We start from the raw sequence: 6,900 nt of genomic DNA, 5'->3' as shown, positions 1-6,900 counted from the left end.
GAAACATAAACTCAAAAGATTTGCTGTGGTCAGAGGAGGGAAGCCTGCCCAGGAAGACGGAGAAGATATAAGAGCAGCAGGAAGCAAATGTCCTGTACTCATAGAGAACCATATTTCGACCTAAATGCAGCATCCAGAATTATGAAGATATTGAGGCAAGAATACACGTGGAGGATCTATAACTTTTTACGCAGAACACTATATCTGACTCTATGCAGTAAATGACAGCAGTGCTTTAGAAGTCAGTGGGGAAAAAATAATTCTAACTTAGTCTCTAGGATACCATCAAAATGTTAAAAAAAAAACCAGACCCCTTACATGCTTGATGAAATATTATGGGAGGTGTAAAAGCTATTGAGAGTGAGGAAAAAAACATTAACTTTTTGGCCTGCTGGAAAGAAAATATGTACTGCAGAGGGAGGGTATCAGGTAAATTTTATCCAGGTGGTGATTTTTTGCACAGTTTGAAATACATTTTCATACACTAGTCACAGCTGGAAAAAGAAATTAGACCTTTTCTGGCTAATGAGAAGTTAATTGGAAAGACATATTGATTTTAAAGCTGAAAAGGTGGGAAAAGGCTACATGCAGAACAGCAAGGTGATTTATCAAAATTCAGCCTACCACCACCCCAGTTTTTATTACTCTTCATCCAGTTCTTTGGCAGAGTCTTCTCATCAATATGTGTTTTGTTCTCCCGCTTCCATTGCCAAGCTGCCTCCTGCAGAATTCCACTGGTGGAGTCTGGGCCCTAAGATGCAAAATAGGTAACTCCACCTAAGCCCAGCATGCTAACTTCTCATGGGATTCGGCAGATGGATCCCTTCCCTATTCAACGAGCACTAACACAGCCAGACACGCAGCAGCAGTCCCATTCGTGGAGTGCAAGAAAGGCCAGTAGAAATTGTTATTAAAAACAAATTATGTTACCTTGAAGTTTGGAACTAAAAAACCCATTTGAAAGCCTGCTTCTGTATGATGAGCACATATCTGCATGACGACATGTATAAGAAATAGTGTGACCTCCATTTTCTCTCCTATTCTTTGAGATTGAGGGCTTAGGGTCATACGGAAAATGATAACAAGCACGACAGCACACTCCTGCTGCACTGCATAGAAAAAAAGAGTAATTTAAATATAGAGTGTTTGATTTTTCAATCTACTTTTTAAAAGGACTGCCAATAAAAAATTATGAACAGAAGATTTCCTCCCCCCCCACCGAACAAAGCACTGTGTTGATTAAATATTAACTCATTAGCAGGGAGCATTTATTTTGTGGCAGTTTGTTGTCTTTTAATAAGCAGAATGACACAAAGAGTTTTCCATTAGTGACTTAAACTTTATCTTTCATGTATTTTTAGCATTTCCATCTTGGTTAATTCCATTTTTAAATGGCATGAAATTCCCTTGAAAGTGCAATCTGTCTTTGTGCAGGATCTGTGTCAGTTCTCTGTAGTGTATTGATCTGAAATTTGATGGACTGCAAACCTAACTAATAGCTTTAAACCACAGACTTGCAGCAGGGATTTTCTGGAAAGCATGATGCAGCCATTACTCCTGGAAGCATTACTTTTAAAGAAGACATGATACCTGATGAAATGCAAGGCTAGCTCAGGCATTTTCACACATGGGTGACAGGTAAGCTCACTAACCAAATTCCTCTCCTAAAACACAAAGCTGCAACTAAAATTTTGCTTTTCATTCAAAATACATAGGAAACATAGGTAGCTTGAGCTGAAGCAAAGTGAATTAATTTCCAGTATACTCCTCATCTTTTCTGTGGACTGGTGAGCAGAGAGCCTCATCATATGTTTCTTGACACAAAGACCTGGTCCCACAATATTGCTGCCACAGTTGCTTCCCTCCTCCAGTATTTATTTGTCTACTCAGAACCACCAACAGTCAGCCTTGTTTCTCCATCCCACCAAAGGTCTGTGGAAATACTCCACGTTTACCAAAACATTGACATGGCTTTGCCCAGACCATCTGCTGCAGTGAGCCTTCAAAGAAACCCAAAAACCCAAGTTTTACTGCATAAGAACTAGAATATTTCACTTTTCAAGCAAAGAAACCTCAAAGTGCCTAATGTAGAAAGATGAGAAACTAACAGCATTTATACACAACTCTCTCCCACCCGAGTCCCTCAAGACATATCTTTGACTTCATGATTGTTTTCAGTTAATGCAATGACTTCCTGGAGTGTAAGTCTCCATGATCATTTCTTGTTTTCAGGAAGCTCCTGTGTTTCCCAGCTCCCCACTGTGATTCACATCCATCCTCTCTCTGCAGTCACGCCTAAAGTCTCCCGGGATTTCCCCCCTTCATTTGCTCGGTGCCTGTCAGGTAAAGAGAAACCTCCCACCCAAGTGATCTTCTTACATGGACAGAAAACAACTGTGAACAAAAAAGTACCAAAGTAAGCACCTCCTGTCACATTAACCTTCGCTGTACCCACACAGCTTTGAACATCCCAAAGCCACCTGCAGCTCACAAGGCATTTTTTCTCTTATGACTTGCTCCGTCACTCAAGTCAGAGACACCATCTGCATTACCTACACTTGCTGCTCTCCGTCTTTGATGGTGATTTTCTGTGCCAGAGTTGCAGGAATTAGGCATCTGATCAGCTAGATAAGGACCTAGTAGATCCTGTTGCAATAGAAAAAGCAGTAATGGTTTTAAAATAAAAGAGGGTAGATTCAGACTAGAGATAAGGAAGAAATCTTTTACAATGGGGGGTGGGTGGGTAAAACACTGGAACAGGTTGCCCAAAGAGGTTGAAGATGCCCCATCCCTGGAAACATTCAAGGTCAGGCTCTGAGCAACCTGATCTAGTTGAAGATGTCCCTGCTCACTGCAGGGGGGTTGGACTAGATGGCCTTTAAAAGTCCCTTCCAACACAAACTCTTCTATGATTCTATGTCCACTGTAGTCCACAAAAGGGTTAAATTAGGGTTTCCTTAACCTCAGTAATCCCTAGTTTGTGTCTGTCTTTTAACATAGGACAAGCTTTATTCCTGTAAGGGTGGGGGGGAGGGGGGATATAATTGGGGGGGATGTCCTAAAATGCCACTATCTGACTAGCAAGTTACTTCCATGTTTTCGTCACCAATTCCCACTTGTACACAAAGTTGTTACCTCCGCTGGCCGAACAAGAGAGAGACAAAGTTCTGCTTTTGGTTTGGATGGTCACTAATGGCTCTTGGCAGTGGCCATATAGATATGCAATGCCTCTTTCAAAGGATGCTGTATCACCTGTGTATTGAGTGTGATCTGAGAGATTCTGTGTTTACAGAATCATTTGTGCGTTTACTATATTTCTTACCTTATTTTTTTTTTTTTTCAAAATTCTATTTGCCATCTGAGTCAATAATTATAATGGATAAATAAAATAGCAGGGAATGGCAAAATACTTGTCCTTGGCATAGCTATCAAAATGAAGGAGATTTGGTTTTGTGTCTTATTGAAAATGTCAAGGGAAAATAGTGTGAGGTTATTGGGTTTTGTATTTTAGTAATTGCAAAATCTATAATTTAAAATGTGTGATTGGAGCCTATATGTTTTAATTAAATCTGTATGGGCCTCTATTTTTAAATGATGTCTGAAAAATAAATTTAAGCCAAAGAAGACATATTACAACAAAGCTAACTGAAAATTTAAAATCAGTTTTCAACCTGGCCTTCCAGATGAATGATTTTATCAGCCCAAAAGATTAACACACCCACAGCTCTCCCAGAGAAAGAAGAGAGTTAAATTAAGTGTGAATATTTTTAAATATGAGCTACTAAGTAACTGATTTTTATCTAATGCACATAATGTTCCACCTACAAAATTATCCTCCTTCCACCTCCATTTTATATTCATCCAGAGAGGATATGAAGAATGTTGCAATACATTTCATTATTTTGAGAAGAAAAAAAAAGAAGACTAAGAGGTTTGTTTAATATATAGGTCTTCTTTCAGCAAACATAACACTGTAATAAAAATTGACCTGGGATTTAGGGTTCAAATGAAAAATTAAGGGATGAGTTAAAAGCCAATCACAGCAATGTTTCCATTTATTTCTCTTCCCTTCCTTTCGTCCCGTCTTGTATCCTGCATTGTCAGAGAGAACAGATGGTTAAGTAATCAACTAGGTGTGAAAACATACAGTAATGTTGCTTCACACATCTGATAACAGCAAAGGCACATTTATGGCTGTCTCCTGGAAAGAAGAGAAGTGACAGGATTTTTTAATTGGATTTATCTTGTTAGGAGGAAATCAACTTTCTATAAATAAGTAGTTGAAATTTACCTAAATAATGAATTCTACTGTTTTTGTTATACTAACTGAACTTATATGCCTCTCTGTGTGAAGAGTTAGACACATACATCATCTGGACCTTCCCTGGCACAAAGTTCCTATAATATCCTGTAAATAAATGAAGAAAGGGCTGCAGACAAGTAATTGGAGTGCAGACACAAGTCCCTCAGAGGAGGCTTTGATGCCTACCTGTCACTTTAGCTGTGAAAGTACAAAATTTAGAACCTAAAAATCACCGGTGCCAAACCCAAAGGGACCTCTGTGACTATGTGGAAACATCTCGAGTGTCTACATTTCTGCTGCTGGGTATGCAACAATCCTCAAAACTGTGACACTTCCAAGCTGCTTAGTGCCTGGGGGCTCATAGGATTAGTGTCTCCTCTGCCCATTTACCTCCCTGAGTCCAGGGAAAGTGCCAGTGGTGGTGCTGGGGGATATTCAGAGGCAAAATCGGATGTTATATCTTTTTATTTCATACAGTTATAAACTACATGGGACTGCAGAGTAAGGGTCTTTCCTTCTTGGTCTCCTTTTTTGCCCTGGGAGCCATTAATTTTTGCGCAGTAACCTCAGCAGTAACTCAGCTTCTACAGGAGAAACAGAGGGGGATGGTGCCCCTTTGCCCCATTCTTTGACATGAGGAGCTGTCTTCTATGGCATGACTGGATGGTTTCAAAACTTCTTTTCTGAGAGGAGTAGAAGCCATTGGTAAAGACAGTTTCCTAATATTTCAGATGAGGCAGTGAAAATGCACCAATCTCTACTCAGGGTAAATTCTAAAGTGATAAATTCTCTTTGCTTGTGATTTCTTCCAGTGTCATCATTGACTCAAAATCCAAGTTTCCCACTCTATGAGGAAGATTTGCAATCACACCATATCAATGAAATAAGTAAGAATCACCAACTCTTCCACCAGATAAGTTTTAAGAGAAAATCCTTACTTCGTTATTGCTCCCTACATGCCCTTCTCTTTGCCATTTGCCTGCTGCCTGGCTTTTTCCATATCTCAAATTTCTGTGCTCCGTGGGAATTAAAGTACTGACTGTGAATTTCGACTGCAAGGCCAACATCTACCTTTTAGGCTACAGAGGCTGAAACATCTGCAAAAGTCTGGTATTGGGGGAAAAATCTGCAGATACACACCTCTTCGAGACCAAAATGAAGGTTGAGTGGGGCACGAGACAACATCAATCTGACACAGGTGCTGAAAGTTCTTCTATCTGAGCTCCAGACAGAGGATGAAAAAAATGGTGGTTTTAATGTTGTTCAACATGTTCTGTCTGACAGCTTCTGGCTGTTTCCTGGAAAGCAGTTGTTTTACTATTAGTTCATGGTACAGATTTCCCAGCAGTCTGGAAGAGGGGTTAAAAATGAAGTAACCAAACATTCATCACTCCTAACCAGAATCATCAGTGCTGTGAAGTTTCATTCCTTCATGTATTTTAAGGTACATGTCCATACACACTGCAGATTATGGTATACAACATATAATCTCTTCCAGTCAGAATCAAAGATTTTTGCAACATGGTTAGGAAGCTTTCATGCCACTAATGTTTCTCAAAAATTATTTACAAAGGAGACTGCATAACTAAAAGGACTGCAATACGATAGCCTTTCATCTGTGTTTAACTCAGAGGAAACCAGCATGGATACATTCTAATGTTAATACTTCTAGGTAAGTCTGTTCGTTGCAGTGATTAAAAAAAAAACCCAAAACCACAAACAAAAAAAACCCACCCAAAACACAACCTGGGAGGATAAGAACATTGTATGATAGACCCTCCATAAAGAAAGAGAAACACGTTCAAGTAGGCTACAGCACACTGCAAAAACTGGTCATGTAATGACTGCTCAGTAAGTGGTTTACAGTAAGAGCTCTGACTCATCTACTCCGAAGCAAACACCTGCAGGAGCTTAAGACCTTACTGCCACTCATTATCTGCCTATCCCCTTACTGGTGATTACTGCTCTTAAGGCAGAAGCTACAGACTGGGGTGTGTCCATGTCTCAGCACAGCCATGTTAGCACAAACACATCTTTATTGGTTGTTTAAGTACTATGACAGACTGGGTGCTGCAGCATGGGGGAAGTAACCTCTGGCAGGAAAAACCATAATCTTTTTAACCACTATAGTTATCATGGCTAATGGTCATCTGTCAGGATCCACAGGCTGATGTCTTCACACTGGTTTCTGTTTCCAGGGAAAAGCCAGTACCACCAGCATGAGTGGGAATCCTGACAGCCTCCCTGGAAGAAACCTACAGCACCTTGGTTGGTAGTGATACATTTTGTTCCTATTCTGTACTACAGGATATTATTGTAAGATTTATATGACCCTTTCCACTTCACCTTCAAGCCCAGGCTGGCTCTGAGCATAAGGAAAGTAGCCAGTTACCAAGGAAAACAGATCAATGAGGGTGGTAAAGTAGCCATGGCCCCAGTGCTATCCAAACCTCTAGATAGCTAGGCTTGTCCAAAAGAAAGGTAAAGGTCAGTGGGCTTGTTGTTTCTCATGACCATTTCCACCAAGATACACCACAGTTCAAATCACTTGGACCAGCAGCAGCAAGCCAGGCTATCCAGGCTTCTTGTGTCCTGTC

General features: G+C 40.2%; 1 long non-coding RNA gene across 1 annotated transcript; it reads left to right on the top strand.

Moving 5' to 3' along the window:
• The first annotated feature begins 1,526 nt into the window (after positions 1 to 1,526).
• LOC135313822 (uncharacterized) lies at positions 1,527 to 6,320 on the top strand. The gene is made up of 3 exons (XR_010373319.1): positions 1,527 to 1,638; positions 2,233 to 2,416; positions 5,116 to 6,320. It is a non-coding gene; the product is annotated as an uncharacterized LOC135313822 (long non-coding RNA).
• Positions 6,321 to 6,900: the final 580 nt, after the last annotated feature.

The sequence above is a fragment of the Phalacrocorax carbo genome, chromosome 1 (assembly GCF_963921805.1).
Source record: "Phalacrocorax carbo chromosome 1, bPhaCar2.1, whole genome shotgun sequence".
NCBI classification, from domain to species: domain Eukaryota; kingdom Metazoa; phylum Chordata; class Aves; order Suliformes; family Phalacrocoracidae; genus Phalacrocorax; species Phalacrocorax carbo.
Note: the sequence above shows the minus strand (reverse complement) of the source record. Positions and strands in the feature narration are given on the sequence as shown.